The sequence below is a fragment of the Chelon labrosus genome, assembly GCF_963514085.1.
Source record: "Chelon labrosus genome assembly, chromosome: 16".
Taxonomy (NCBI): domain Eukaryota; kingdom Metazoa; phylum Chordata; class Actinopteri; order Mugiliformes; family Mugilidae; genus Chelon; species Chelon labrosus.
In genome coordinates, this window is record NC_140349.1 from 19,880,672 (window position 1) to 19,896,864 (window position 16,193).

At 39.6% G+C, this 16,193-nt stretch overlaps 1 protein-coding gene across 1 annotated transcript in view; it reads left to right on the forward strand.

The window, feature by feature from the left end:
- The first annotated feature begins 279 nt into the window (after positions 1-279).
- thrb (thyroid hormone receptor beta) overlaps positions 280-16,193 on the forward strand; it is a 114,159-nt gene continuing 98,245 nt past the window's right edge. Inside the window, exon 1 of the mRNA XM_084563187.1 lies at positions 280-623. The gene's annotated coding sequence lies outside the window, so the exon portion shown is untranslated. The remainder of the gene's footprint in view (positions 624-16,193) is intronic.

Here is a 16,193-nt window from a genome sequence, read left to right on the forward strand (position 1 = left end):
AATTGGATACATAAATATGAAATATGTAATAAAATATAAAATATATATTATTATAATTACGAAAACAACTTGCTATTATTAACGCAGGCATGTACGGTGAGACAGAGCAGTATGTTTCCTGCCCCGTCGGCATGTACCAGGCCTACTGTAACAGCAGCCAACCGCCATCGAAAAAAAGAAAGAAAAAAACTTGGGAGTTTGTAATAAGGGCGAGGCTTATTTTGTTCAGTTCCTGCCCCTGGTTCGGCTCACTGATTCCCCGTAGCGTTCAGTCAGAGCGCTACAATTGTCAGTTAGTGTGTCCTGTCGTGTGTTTTTCGGTTTTGTTTTCGGCTCCATGTTGAAGTTTCTTTGGCGTCCTCAGCGCAGACTATCGTCGCATACACTGTCAGCGCACACCGCTCTCACTCCACTCCGCACATACAATACACACAGACACGCAAGACACTCGCGTATAGCCCTCGCCTTATTTGCACTAGCGCGGGTCATTTCAGGTTAAACCCTGGCGCTGTGTCCCGTTCAGTTTAGCCGACGGAGATCAACACTGATTCCAGCTGAGGAGGAATGCACGGGCACTGAGACTCCAAGTGATATCTGGATACGAGCTTTGTCTTGCATATGCGGTATGTTTGGTTATTTATTTTTTTTTAGAGGGAGAGGGTGTTGGGTTATTTTTGACAACAATTTTGGCAATGACAGCTTCTCCAAGAACTAGCTGCTTGACAGTGCCGCTGCTATGTGCCTGTTCATTGCGCCACCTAAGCTAAATGTTCATGTGAATGTTTGACATGACCAGCGTGTGTGTGCGTGTGTGTGTGTTTTTTTTTACGTCCTATGGAGAGAACCTTCTGCGCCGAACTACGTTCAAAATTTGTGCAATTCAGCCCTGACCTGCTAACCGGTTGACAGCACACACCTGGATGAACATGTCATAGAATTTACCAGAATAATTAACATATTTGCGACTGTTCGGGGTACATTTTATCAAACATGCAGCACTTTATAAGTGAAAGATTCAGACGTTACAACGGGTTAAACACCGTTCCCTGACGCCCACGGTGATCTATTTTGTCAGAATGAGATAGCAGGAATAAAAGGAGAATTTATCAGAAAAAGTTCATACTTTATGCAACATCCGGTCTGTTTTATTAACGCCGAATTGTACTCTCGTTCGCGTTAATCCATAAACTTACTTCGAAGTTTGTTTTACGTGTTGTTAAATTTAACAAAAAGCGAGAGCGCTTTAAATTGACAGGCATTTGGCTTGAGGTTCCGTCAGTAGAAAAGAACAGCACGTACCAGGGTTAGCTTTTATGAAGACTTGAGGGAGTTGCTTTATGGGCCCTCAAATCTCTAGGCATCCTACCAATTTATAAAAATACTAGTCTGGCACGGCCCCGTTCACTTTTACTTACATTGCCGTAATTTATGTACGACATATATTTCCGTTTTACTTTCACTTTGGCAACATGGACTTCACTTAGCGGGAGATAAACATCTGGAGAGCAGAAAAACCAAGATCCCTTAACGGCTTTAGTAACCTTATAGGTTGGACTTGTATGATATAATGCTTATCATTAGTATCTTATGCACAGACGAAGGTCTGAGTTGTTACAAAATACGCACTGAATACTCAGCTCGTGTGTAGATTTAAAGTTATTTAAGTTATCTGTCCTTTACGCCTTGCCGTAGCTGGCAGTAAATTGTTACCCTGCGAGCAGAAAAGCGATGCCTTCATGGGCTGACAAAAAATATAAGCGTGCTAGTGCATGAATGATCCAGCAAGATGACGGTGTTTGTTTGTTTTTTTTTTGTCCTTTTTTTTCTTTTTTTCTTGGTCGGATGTCAAGAATGAGCGGTTAAGGGGGCAGACAGCATTATGACTGCAGCTGGTTAATATAAGTAAATATATAAAGCATTCATTAAATGTGCCTAAACAACAGATTAATAAAAATTATATAGTATAAAAAATACTTAAACAAAAAGAAAAGAATTTACCTTGTTCACTCAAGAGTAGCATAAATACATTAAAATCCATTGTGGATCGTGATTTTAGCTATAGTGTGCTTGATAGCTCATATTTACATCATGCAAAAAGAGGAGCTATTGAAGGCAGCATCGCTGGTGGAGGCTGAGGGTATTTAAGGTCGTTCTGTGTGGACAGCACCAGCTCACAGAGCACAGGCTCATGTTTGCAGCCGACAGCATATGTATGACTGCAGTCGTATGCATGCGGTCGAAGCCGCTTGTGGTAGCAGGGAAAAGAGCTGGAAGACATAAGGTTTGAAAATGACCCCGCTGATGTGTTTGTTAAAATTTGTCTGGCTTCTTTCAAGATGGTTGCCCCACCCCTGGGATGACAGCTGTCTGTTTTGCTAGTCCTGACTCGGAATGAATGACAGCAGAGAAGTCATAATAAATAAAATCGATGGGGAGGTTTGAGGTCTGTTGATTGAGACGGCTGTGATGCGTTTCATAGGTATTGTGCATGTTACATTTGCGGTATTTTTTTTTTACATGTAATTGATTCATTTCAGAGCTTCAAGTTGGCATTTGAATTTAAGAGCAGTTATTTTGATTTGGTTCAGTGAAAGTGGAGCTCACTAATGTATGGGCATGTTAAACTATTGTCATTCTCTGTAAGGTAAGGAAGAAGCCACATGGCAGAGTGGTGAAATGTCTTCCAGAAAGCTTTGATTGAGATTTTTTTTCTTGAAAGCATTGTATTTATTTTGGCACAATTCCTAGATAGATTCCTCAAATGTATCTTACATCTTTACTGTGAGGTCTAGTTACAAAGGCCTCTACTGAAGTATTATGGGCTTCGCACATGCTGGTGTTTTCACTTCTAAGGACTGCGTGGGCATGTACAGGCGGACTTTTCTGTCTTGTGTTGCACTTGTGGGTTTAAGATTATTCACAATCACAGTTTAGATTGTGACGTGAAACTGTGACAGTCAGCCTTTGAGCGGGCTCAGCTGTTAAGCGCTTTTTAGCCTATGTGGCGTACACCCTAAGCTCTTGGGCACCGGGTCCCCAATAAAAAGAAAATTTTTATAGAAGCTAAGTCTGGTAATCCAAGGCAACTTTACCACTAAACACCTTTACCACATTTATATCCATCTGTCTGCATTGAAGTCGAAACTTAATTCCATACAAGATTAAAATTCTCATCTTGTTTAATTTTAGCACAGACGATTTTGAGTTAAAGCTTTCAAACCTACAGTGAGTATAAAACACACACAAGCTATCAAGTAGACAATCCGGGTGTCCAAGCTCAAGATCGATCCTCACACATTGATGAGCTTAAAAAAACTTATTCATATATTAACCCTTGGCAGCAGTATGTCAGAAGCGCCTTGACGAAATTTCTTCATATTTGCAACAAGTGATTTGGTGACCAAAGGTCAAAGATTAGGGTCACTGTGGTCTCACAAAACTTCTTTTTGACCATAACTAAATACCTAATAGGATAAATAGATATGATTAAATTCCGTATTAACATGGTCAAAGGTCAGCTTCACTGGCTTATCATAATGCTCTGCAAGAACACTTATTTTTTCAAAATCTTCTCTGCATACTGTATTTCATAGTGTATGAGTCTCGTTGGACATAATAGGGAGCTGCAACCAGTTGATTAGTTGTACTTGATTAGCTGGTGGAGGCATGCAACCACTGTAATTCTAGAGGTTATGTATTTGGAAAGAAATGTCATTTATTCAAAGCATCACTGGCCATACAGTAGTTATTCGAAATGCTGTGTAATGTAATATAATAATATATTGCATATTACTGTATTCAATACATATTGTAAAAAATATTTTAAAAAAAAAATCCCAGTTGTCCCATTTACAACTTGATTGAAGATTATGAACTATTCATTATGAAATGTGCAGCCAATCGTATCATAACATTTCTAGTATGCACAATGATTTATGAAACTTTAACGAGTTCTTGGCACGTAATTAAATTTGCCCCTCCGTTCAAGTGTTTCCTCCCATCTGCCTCTTGATCCAGTTCTTGTCAGCGAATCGAATCTCCCTTTACATATGTTGTATGTAAAGCAGACTTCTGACTACGCAACATTTTTAGGCAATAAGCCATGAACCATGAACTCCTGCCATGTCTTGGCCGAGATACATGACAGACTCCGGTCCCCGGCAGATCACAGCTTGTCGTTCTTAACAACCTGCGTGGTGTCGCTGGAGAGGAAAATCTAAAGACGTTGGAGTGCAAAGAAACAGAGGTGTCCACTTTGCATGGAGTAGCGTATGGAAAAATAATGTAAAGCAGGAACAGGTGGAACAAAAACACTGATTTCAATGATACATAGTTATGCTCAATATTTGTTTTCGGTCCTGATGCCCTAAACTGTAGTCAGAACAAGTAATTGCATCTTTATGAGCTTATTATTGTCAGTTCCCTTAACAATGGACATTGCAAAGAAATTGCTTTATTCTTTTTAATAATAATTGTCATCTCATGATCAAGTGTCAACCTGGAGGGGAGGGAAGGCGATGTTTAACCATAATCACAGCATAATGTTATATTGATATCATTTGGGGGTGTGGCCTCTTTTAAGTGACTGATGGGTGTCCCCAGCAGTTACTCGCTATCTGTCGAGCCCTCGCCCGCCTCCCTCAGCTCCACTCACGCTTTACCTGTGCGCCCAATTTTGAATAAGTCCGGAGTTTGATGGAGTCAGTCAGGGCCAAGATTGCGACGGCCAGAGCCACCACATTGGGCTTCAAAAACCACTCTTCAGGAATCCTATGGGTTTTTTTCATCTAAACACACAGTTAATGTTCTCGATACAATAAAGTATCAGAAAATGGATTTGTTGCTCTGGTAGAGGATTTATGATGTACTGTGATTCGGACAGCTGTCCCCTGATTTCCTTTCCTTATTCAAATGGAATGCACTTTGGCGGGGTTTTCTGATTTCACATTGTAAGATACAGTGAAGCATCGTAATGAGTAGCACACACCATCTTAACTCAAAAACCACAGTGTCATTTCAAAGTTCTCATTGTGCTTTGAGAACTGCAACCCGTGCCAAAGTCAGTCCTCCAGTACTGCTCCACTTCTCTTCTGCTCTGTAGCTTGGGAGGTTGTTGGCTCTGCAGGCTGCCAAGTGTATGTTTCCATGCAAGTACAGGCAGACATGCTCATAGCGGTACATGCCCTTATTGTTCTTATTAGTGAATCTTGTTACATTCCAAAGTTTATGTCGTCTGGTATGAATTTATCTGATCTTGCCAAAACAGAGTGAGGTTTCATAGTCGCTTGAGTATTTTGGATGAATAAACCTGTTGTAAAGGTTTCAGTAAAGGCTGTTGGCTTTATGGTTTGTTAATGTAGTCAGGTGTAGGAACATATACAGTAATAACATGGAAGGATGGATGTCATGACTTCACCACGGCCTAACTCAGTAGATGAGCTCCTGAATTAGTAGTGGTAATCAGTTATACAGTACTAAACTGCACATTGCACACTGTGGCCTTATGTTGTCGAAGCGTTAGACACCTCTGAATGTATTTTTGTTTTTTACAATAGATTAAAAATCAATTTTGATATTTCAGTTTATGCATTGCATTTGTTTTCTATTGCTATACATTGGCATTATATAAGGTGCCCAAGTCAAGTCAAAGTTTATGTCTGCAGCACATTTAAAAAAACAACCACAGTGCTGTACAAGCAATGCAGATATCATAAACATAAAATCAATTAATGTGAGCTAAAAGAAGCAATTAAAACACTGCCAAATAAAATAAAGCAAGAGCAAAATAAACTGTGTTCGCGCAATAAAAGTCAAGATATCTTGCTCAACCAGGACTGAAGGCCAGCGCCACCTAATGCAATTTTTATGAATGCGACTCCCTCAAAAAAAAAAAGAACCAAATAAAAACTTATATTAAATAAAGGACAACCTTTGGACAAGAGCATTTTGAAAACTATTTAATATGATTAAAAAATTGAACTGAAAATGTCTTTTTGTTTTGTGACATCATAATTTATGATGATAAACAGAATTATAATTGAATTAATTGAGATAAATGTAATGAATGTTATTCTACAAGTGACCAATATTACAAATGAATAAATATTTGATTAATTTGTATTTTCTTTTGTAATAACCTGTTTCATACTTGACAAGGCCCTATAGGAACTCCATACAGAAAGTATGTCCACAATGTTTCTGGAGGAAAATGGGAACAGATAAAACATTCAATTGTTATTCTTTCCATATGCAATTGTATAGGAATAAAAAAACTAAAAGTATGAATGTGTGCCAGACCCCCCAAAAAACTAATAATAAAATGAGCTAATAAAAGATTAACATTTGCAAAATAAATGTAGTTAGAATTCTTTACCTGGAAGTAAAAGTACACTAATAAAGCCTATTTCCCCCCACTTTAATAGTGCAACATGCTTGTAGAGTTTATTGTTGTGTTCGGTTAGGGGCTTGCCCAAATGTATCCTGTTGTTTTTCATTTGTGTATCTCCCACATATTTCGTCAACTCACTGTGTCTAATCAGTCAACCATAACTACTTCCCCACCACATGTGGAAGTAGTTTATTGTGACTTGGACTATAGTACAGTATAATGAATCATGTATCATGATTACATAATTGCAATCATGCATAATTTAACCTCCCCATAAAAGAGAAAAGAAATTACGGCAATTATATTAATTTATCTTGCGCTTTGCAATATTAAGTAATGGTCAGATGTAAATGTCGACCCTGCCTCCCAGCAGTGGGCCAGAGAGACGTAGGTTGGTAATCTACTCCGGCAGTCATTCAGCTAAATGATGTGAATGGATGTAATCAGCCTCTCATACATATTGCAGGTGTTGTGGTGAGCTGTTGTTGGTGATCTAGTGTAGACGTATCAGGGCATAGGGATTCACATTCACACGCCACGATGGCAGCAGGTAGAGTCTGAGGCCAGTTCACTCGGTCACCGAGGCAGGATTACAACTAGTGGACTCATGGCTTGATGCTGCTGTCATGAGAGATGGATTTGGTGACCGTGGGGAAATCTGTGGAAAATGTCACTGTGGCATTGGAAAGACCTTGGGGTCTACCAAGCAGTAAATATCTAAAAGATGATATCAAGTTCGGCCTGTGCGTTTTTATGTGACCTTGGTGGTCTTTGAGTATAATATAACATAAGGGATGTTATATCTCAAATTTGACAACACGATGCAACATTGGTGACATTGGAAGTAGAGCTGGAGTTGGTGGGTTAGGTTTGCTAAGCATAAAGATTGGAAGAAAGGGGAAACAGCTTTTTAATATTAATTAATATTAAATATAATATTCTCCCCAAAACAGTAGAAATGTACAGATGTCAATCATGACATTGAGCATTTTACCTGGTTGTTACTGGCCAACACAATAAGATATATGATAAACTAGCATAGGCGGACGATGGGATACACAGAGATCGACTAATCAAGCAACTATATGCCACATGATTATATGATATTTGCTGGTAGCATAATATGCTATGCTTTGTGATTAGTATACAAGCCATGTCAAGTCATGGCTGATAAATAAGCAGCCTAAAAATGATTTAAATTGCTATATAGCAGGGGTGTCCAAACTCCGGCCTGTAGTTGACTGGTGGTCCATTTTTAACTAGCCTGCAGCAAATTCTAAATGAATATGGAATATGGCCCACACACGGAAGTTATGCTTTACTGTATTGTACTATTTAGTTTTAAGAGTAGGTGGCGCTAGCGTCTTGAACGCTGCAGTGTCTCCACAAAACAAGATTAATCAAAGAAGACTTTTGGCACAGGTGACGAAAAATGGCAGAACCAAAGAAACGGACGACGGCAAGAGAGCGCAAAATTTTTTTTATTTCTTTACAGTAAATGGGGATAATTGTGTATGTTTGATATTCAGTGAAACTATTGCTTTGATGAAAGAGTATAATAGCTGAGAAGACTATGAAACCCAATGTCAAACCTAACTTAGTGCCGAACTAGAGTGGAAAGTTAAGCAAATGGCAGCCAGTCTGAAGGCTCTACAAAAGGCAGTCAACTCATTCCCTGACACGGGAAACCTTTCTCAGATGGTGATAGCATAATTTACCTCCATTTATTTGCTGCTATACCTCAGCTGAGTGGCCCAGCCATGCCTATGCCACGTGTAGGCCTGGCCCTGTGCGAAACAAGTTTGGACATGGACGTCTTTGTTGTACCTGATACCCCATATATCCATGACATATATGGACCACACGCACGTCTGTTTGCACGTCTGTCTAGATCAGGAGATTTGTACGCCGATGGATTTGAGTGTACTGTATGTGAGATGTAGACGACCAAACTATATAGGCTCTTCATTTGAAATACTCTCTGAAATACTTTCCTCCCCTGCTGCAGCATTCTCGGCAGTCACGAAAAGTTTGACCAGTGCTATAATGTAACAGTTTGTGTCCAAAATGCTTCGACTATGTGCTCTTTTGCGGAATAAAATGTCTGTGGTAGCTTGTACCGCTACTCTGTACAGGAATGCTTGAACACAATTGGAGCCTGTTGTAGCAGCTGTTTGTAAGATAAAACTTGGCCTGGCTATATCTTCAGTTTTTACTATACGCCCGTCATAGTAAAACATGAATCTGTGAGGTGCTCTTTTGTTTCATTGCAGAATGTTTGAGTGCAGTCTATTGGATAAATTTACACAGCTGGATTTCTGCCTCAAATAAAATTGCATTACTGTATAGTAAACGGGGAGGGTTTTAAATTTCTCTTTTGGATTATTGCATTGTGAAAGAGTCATTGTGTGAGACACCAGACATCTTCAACTAGATTTTTGTTTCTATAACAGATGTTGTCAGATATTTTCATTAAGATTTGAAGAACACCCCTTTGCTTTCATAACAAATTTTAGGGAAGAGTGACTGACATGTGTGTTCAGCTATAGTCTCTAAGGAGTTCCCACATATGTGGAGCGCTTGCTGCCTTCCCTCTAGGCTTCAACTGCTCACAAACTATCTCAGTTTGGTTTATGTCAGCGGAGGCCAGATCATGATGTTGCTCACTGGAGGCTTTATGTTTTTGGCCTGTCCTTGAGAAAGGCAATATCTCACGAGCGCCTTGGGGCACTCTCTTGGAGTTTGGCACAAATGCTCACTTGAACTCCGGGATGAACTGAATAGAATTTGGTGGTCAAAGGCCATCGTGTCTTCATAAAACATAGTTTCGGCCATAACTTAACTCGTGAATGTGATATCCGAGGAACACCTTGAGGGTTTCTTTTCAAATCTGGCACAAATACCCAATTGGACTCAAGAATGAACTGAGTGGAATTTGGTGGTCAAAGGCGAAATGTCATTCTAAACCAGATTTTGTCCATAACTCAATAAAAGTTTTTATTAATTATAAGATTTTGCACAAATATCTCGTAGAATAAAATAATGAATTAGTGACATTTTACTGTGACATTATAATGTTCCGCAAAAATACTGCACATATTATTTCGTACGTATTATTATGTATGGGTTTAGAAAGACATGGATATAAACTGCAACTTGACTAGTTGAGGGAGGCACACAACCAGGGTTTTTTTTTTTTTTTGTTCAGATTAAAAGTACATTTGTTAACAATAACCTTATTGTGATTCCCCGTCGCCCTTCAAATGAATGTGTGTATTGTAATTGCAATATTAGCAGAATATTTGGACCTCATACTTTACAAATATTCACATATTTTTATTTTATTTCCCATTTTATTTCAGCCATTCACCTTTTTTTATCTTTAACGCTTATGCTCCTTTTTATTTTAAAACCATCGTCGTCCTCTTTAGCTTAGCTGTTTTCGCTGTTTTATAATAATATAATTCAGGAAGAGAAGTTCTATATAAATTTCTGTTTAATAATAATACGTTTTCACCATCCCAGGAAAAGAGCAACAAAAAGGACAATATTCATTTTCCGTGAAACCCGAAGGGCAATTCAATGTCAGCAAGGCAGTATCTGTTAGCATGGCAGTAGCAACGTAGATGGTGATTAGTTTTCACAAAGTATGTCGTGATTTGGATTCATGTTTCCACATGTCCAGACTGCAGTAAAGGGGTCAACAAAAACGGACATGTGGTAAGCACTGATTGAGGTGCTGTTCACTGGATATTTCTGCAGCTGGTAGCTGGAATGAACCTGTTCTCTGCAGTCCTCACGAAAGACTTTTTGAGACTGCACATTTGTCGTCAAGGCAAACACTGGCTAGACTGTGACTGAATCTAAAACGTGAATTATACTGTACACTTTTTTTTGTTCTATATTATGTGTAGTTGCAATGTCTACACTGCAGAAAGTAAAAAAGTAAGGAAAAGATAAAGGGAAAACAACAAAACGTGAAGGTGTAGGTTAGTCCGAACTTTGACCGGAACACTAAAAGAATATGGAAAGCTGTTACAGCGACAAAGAGGCGGAAGTCCTGTGACAACCTGTGGTGGATGGTGTGATGTTTGGCTAGCCATACATACTACACTGTGCAGCTGTCGGTAACAACTGCTCACATGGCATACAGACAAGAGTGTAGCAATAGGCCTCATTAAACCAGGAAAACAAGTGCCCTTGGTTTTATGTTTTCTTTGCAACAGGCACCGTTAACTCAACTGAACTTCACCGTTGCTTTCCAAGATGCTTCGCATTGGAAACTTAGGTGTACTTTATTTTAACGCAAACACTAAAAGTAAAACTTTAGTCTGCAAATCTTGATACACACATGCAAGTTGCTTCAGTAATGCCAATGAAACGAGGTTTGTTACACCGTACAACTTCCTATTACATGCCCTCTTTCTCTTTTATTGCAAACTTCATCTAATGAGGCTGGTCAGTATTCGTTCTGCCCACATGTGCTCGGATATAACGAGCCTTTGGCTGAGTGAGCTCATTAACCAAACGAAAAAACAGAAAACACTGCATGTACCTGGGATTGTGGACAAAAAAGCAAACATCGTGCCTTGGTACTGAAGAAAGAAATGGTGTTAAAATGAACCTTATCCTGGCTTTCTTTTTTGACGTTAGGAATTTCACATTGTTTATGGTGGCGGTTTTAAATAGCTGCAGTACGGTTTGATCTCAGCAGAATAATAATGAAATGACAGGAAGAGACACACTCTCTCTCCACTCCAGGAGGCCTAGAATCCAAAGTAGAGGACGATACCCTTTTATTTGTCAGAGTAAAGACTGCTGCACAAAAAAAAACAGACATTTATGAGAAGCGTATTGTATAAATGAATCTTTGAAACTACTTTGTCCTAATTGCATCTAAGCCAAGGCAATGGGCACATGGCCCAGTTTTCCTGACTAACCAATAGCATACTCGTTAGCCCTGAAATGAACTTGTCTTTCTAACAAAATTCCACAGAATGGTAGTAAATAAACAAATCTTCAGGTGCTACAGTATTGTAATTAACTTGTTCCGCTGACTTAACGGTGACCTTGCAAGATACAGCAGTTCAGCGACTAGTCACGTTTCTCATAGGCAAGTGAATGTCAGTTTGAGGTGTGCCTGCTGCTTTAATCATGTTCAGGATCCTATGTTACACCTGGTTAGCTATATTGGATCAGTGGCATTCAGTGGTGTCCAGCCTCTGTGTGCCATCGGTAGGTAGGGTGCTTTATTAATCGAGGGGAAGTGATTAAGGCGATTAAGAGAAATTTCTGCAGTGCTGCAGCAAAACAAAATAACAGAGACTAGGGTTGTCTGAGCTGATTGCAAGGATAAGTACTTCAGTTCACTTTGACTACTCTTGTATACCTCAGCATTTTACAGCATATGCAAGGGAAACTTAGTCGGTGAATCGGATAACATCACTGCAGAAAACACATATTTGCTGTGACTCTAAGGAAGCGGTTTCTATCCTGTTTTATTAAGACTTATAAAGATTCGTGTAGCTACTTCCTTTTCATTTTCAGCCACCCCTAGCTGTCACTTTCACTCATCAAAAGATGAAAAAATGTGTCACAGGCAGCTTGACTACTGTTGTTGTTGCTGCTGCTTTGGATTTCTTAAGTTAAGAGTGATATACTATCTCCCAGCCGATCCTCTCAAGACCGTTTCACTGTCCTAGTTACATTTTCGCTCACATCATATAATGGTGATAATAATATCAGTGACGTCTGTGAAAAAAGTGGCAGAATTCAGAAAGCTGCATCTGATAATTCAGTGTGTCACATACTTATCTAAGTGACATTGAACTAGTATCAGTCCTGATGAAAATACCAATCCGACCTTCCTACTCTTTGATGAAGAATATATCCTTTGTTAGACTTTTATTGAGCTTTCTATTCTATTGAGGGGTTTAAATCCACCTGTGTCTACCGGAACATAAGCTAATTTATCTCCTATTTCTCCTAGTGTTTTGGTACACTAAAATTCTTTCAAGTCGTTATAAATCGTCAGCCTCAACACCTACGCCACACACTCTGACCGCAACTGTATTTCCATAATGCCCCCTACCTACCTTCTGGTAATACATATATCTATAACCTACCCTGCTAATAGCCTTGGTCAGCTTAATTTCCCAGACTCACTCCTTGTGCATGTGTAAGACCGCCATACATGCCACTAACCCAGAATTAGCTCATTAGTTTTTTTATAGACTCAGATCATGATCAGGGCCAGTAACGCTCGACTGGGATATCCCTACCGAAAATACACGCGTAAAGCCGCGTTAAAAAAAAAAAGAAACTCGAAATGAAAACAAAATGTATAAGGTGCGCAGCTGTCCTAGAATATTAAGCACTTTATTAAGCGTGTGATTTGACTGTTAATAAAACCGCCAACACTGCAATTGGCATACAAGCAACTGAGCCACAGCTGCTGCGGAAATTTGCAGATACAGTTACAGTATATGTTTATTACTGGGGCCATAGTTAATGTGAGCAATGTCATAGTTACTCTCAGTAATCTGAAACCTGCATAAAACGTTTAAATGTCACTGTATGCTGCTTTCTATTAAGTCTTCTACTGGTGTAAAAGCAAAGGTTAAAGGGTTATTGGAGTTATCCAAAAAGCATGTATTAATAAGATACTAATGTCAGTGTAAATGTTCATATCCATGTCATCATCCTGTGCTGCACATATTTGAAAACCTTAGCGAATACATCTTTCATCAGTTTCAAATAAATCGGCGGTGGGCTTTTTTAAATTTCCCCTGACCTTACTCTCCGAGCGTCAAAGTCAGCGAGGGCGCGCGAAGAAAGAGTGCACCTCAATTTACATTCCAGCTAAAATAACTTGAAGTGTGGTCGTTCACTGTACTAAATGGAAATGATTCTGAATGGTGTTAACAGGTCTAGTGTGCTAGATGGTGTTCAGACAAAATAATAATATATTAATTGAATATAAAAGAATGTTAATTGCGGCCCTGATATATGCAGTTGCATAGGAATTCATACCAAATGCAGTGTTAGAACTGTATCTTTAGTTTCAGGTACATGCTTCAGAGGTCAGAAGTCTTACAGAAGGACTTTGATCTGTTATGGAATCGTCTTCTTTCCTTTCCTTTAACAAAAAAGTCAATTGGCTGTATTCAGCAGGCGATTTGTTGATATGTCCTTGAGCCGCCCACCGAGTGCCAAAAAAAGAGTCCGCTTCCTGTGGGTTTTTACAGCTTTCCAAAGTGTCCTCTTTGTAGTAAAGTGAGGTTAAAACTGATTCAGGAAACATTGTTGTGCCATCAATTGACGCTTTGAGACCCTAAAACCTGACATGTTGTTTAGCAGAAATATACAATACCATAGCTGATTTCCTGCAAGCCTTCTCAACCTTCGCAATAGTCGTGATATTTAGACTATAAGCAGATATGTCCTTGCCTAGATTTGATAGGCTCCAAGAGGATTTTCGGTTCATTGCGATTTGCCGGCCCGTGTGACGTTTTGTTTTGGTGGAGTTCAAGTTCAAACTATGGCTGGGTCATGTAAGGACTCTCAGACTTGAAGCCATTCCAGCGTTTCCTTGGCTCGGAGCCTCAACCACTCGTGCTCTCCCTCTGAGCCTGTGCGCGCTCTGCACCAGGGTTTGCTTCTAGGATCTCTCAGTATTTGACTACATAGTGCCCTCATTCCTCCAAAATCAGCAGAGGCTCTGTTGCGTTTTGGTGTCAGCTGTGATTTATCTTTTTGCAGGACAGGGAAAGAGAGAGGTGTATTGTACAATCAAACCTAGAATCTGTTTGAGTTGTTTGAAGGACCACACAGTTGGATTGATTATTTAATCTTAACTCAAGGACTGCTTTATGGGGATGCAGATGGAAACCATTATAGGCTGTTGAACAATTATTTAAATGACAATGTCCAAGTTTCACACCTAGCCACAAGAAAAGCTCTGCATGTTTTGGTATCGTCTAAGATTACTGCTGACCTAATTTGGTGTTTCTAAAAGAATACATCACCACCGTTTAAAGAGCATACTAAACTCCTGGTTAACATGCCAGTACATTTTTGGCTGAACTTAGAGTTATGTGGTGGGTGGAACTAGAGAATAGTTTTTACAAATGTGGTCAATATGGATACTGTACCTGTCTAATGAATGAAATCATTATGTCCACCCTTGCCTGATGAACTGTTTGTCTTTTGCAACCCAAGCTCTGAAGATTCACAGTATATCCTTTAAGTCTTGGATCATCCTGTCGCCTTGTCATTTGTATTCTCCACGGGCCACTGCTGAATGGGAACACCTAACAAACCTTGCTTTTTTTTTTGTTGGAATCGCTTTGTCCCGGTCCTCACAAGTGGTTCAGGTCTTTACACCTGGCCATTTGCTCCACATCCTACTTACTGAATTTGAGAACTGACTAGCTGTATCGTCTGCCTCTGACATAGGCATGCAACATGTTAGCAGATAATTTACTGTATCTGCTACATGTTGTCTAATAAGATGTCTACCTTCAAGGAGACAAAGCACAACGCAGATAATAGAAGGTTGGAGGGCTGAAGCTGGACCATTGTTAAAAAGGACTTCCCTCTTTGTAAAGACCACCGCATCGACATTCAGCCCTTGTGAATTCTCTAGCTACCCTGTAGAGTATGTTGTATCCCCTGAAAATATCAAGTTGCTCAGCAGTTGGTGTGGCCTTGATTTTGGGAGATGGTTTTCCTCCATTTAAGGTTTCTATAGGTCTCTTAAACCTCTGACAGTCATAATTGGGGAGCAGCATGATGGAAGAGGAAAAGACATTTCTAAGAATGTTGACTGACTGAAGTGTAAATGACTGTTTACCAATACCAGTCTACTTAAACCTCATCATTTAAAGGGAGAGCTGAGACACAAACCGAGTGCCTCCTTCCTAAAAGACCACATCGGCCCCCTTGGCTGTAGTGTTGACACCATTCTTACTACATCTCATCTGCTCACACCTATGGGAGGGCTTCAGACAGAGGTTTTGACTTGATTTGCAGGTCAAGTAAATGTGCTGATCAAGAAACACAAACTTCAGCAACAACAAGGATCGGCTTTGTAAGTTAGCGTAGCATAGCCATGGGGCGAGCAGTGTGGCAGCAGGCGTGCAGTGACTGCTTTCATAGGGACGGGGTTCGATCCGCTTAACAAATTCTTTTGAGTCTTTTTTGGATCTTGTTGTAGCTTGGTGGTTTAAAATTCTGCCCTGCTTTATTGCGCTTAGCACAGAAGCAAAATACATCTTAGATTAACTGATTTCAATCAAAACCAAATCAATCTATGGGAGTATGATAATCAATACGTGTCCCAGGACATTTTGCTGTGCCCAAGCGTTGTAAGGCTTTTGCCACATATTTTAATTACTGCTCTGTGACATTCATTAATCCCATCCAGATTCAGCTCAATTATAGTCTGACTCATTTCTTGTCAGAATATGAGTCTGGCCTCACTCTATTTGGATTTCGATATGGGCATGTTTCAACCAGTACAGATAGGAAAAAATACCTCTCTGCGCAAATGGAAATACAACAAAAATATTCCCATCTCACTTCTTTATTTTCATCTTTTAAAGTCAGAATAATAAACAACTCAAACAAATAAACATTTCTGACATTAAATCGGTGACCAATATATAGCCACCCTTCTTTTCAGCAACACTCAAAAGTCTTCCATCCATGGAGTCTGTCAGTTTCTTGATCACTTGACCATCAACTTTTTGTGCAGCAGCAACCACAGCCTCCCAGACACTGTTCAAAGAGGTGAACTGTTTGC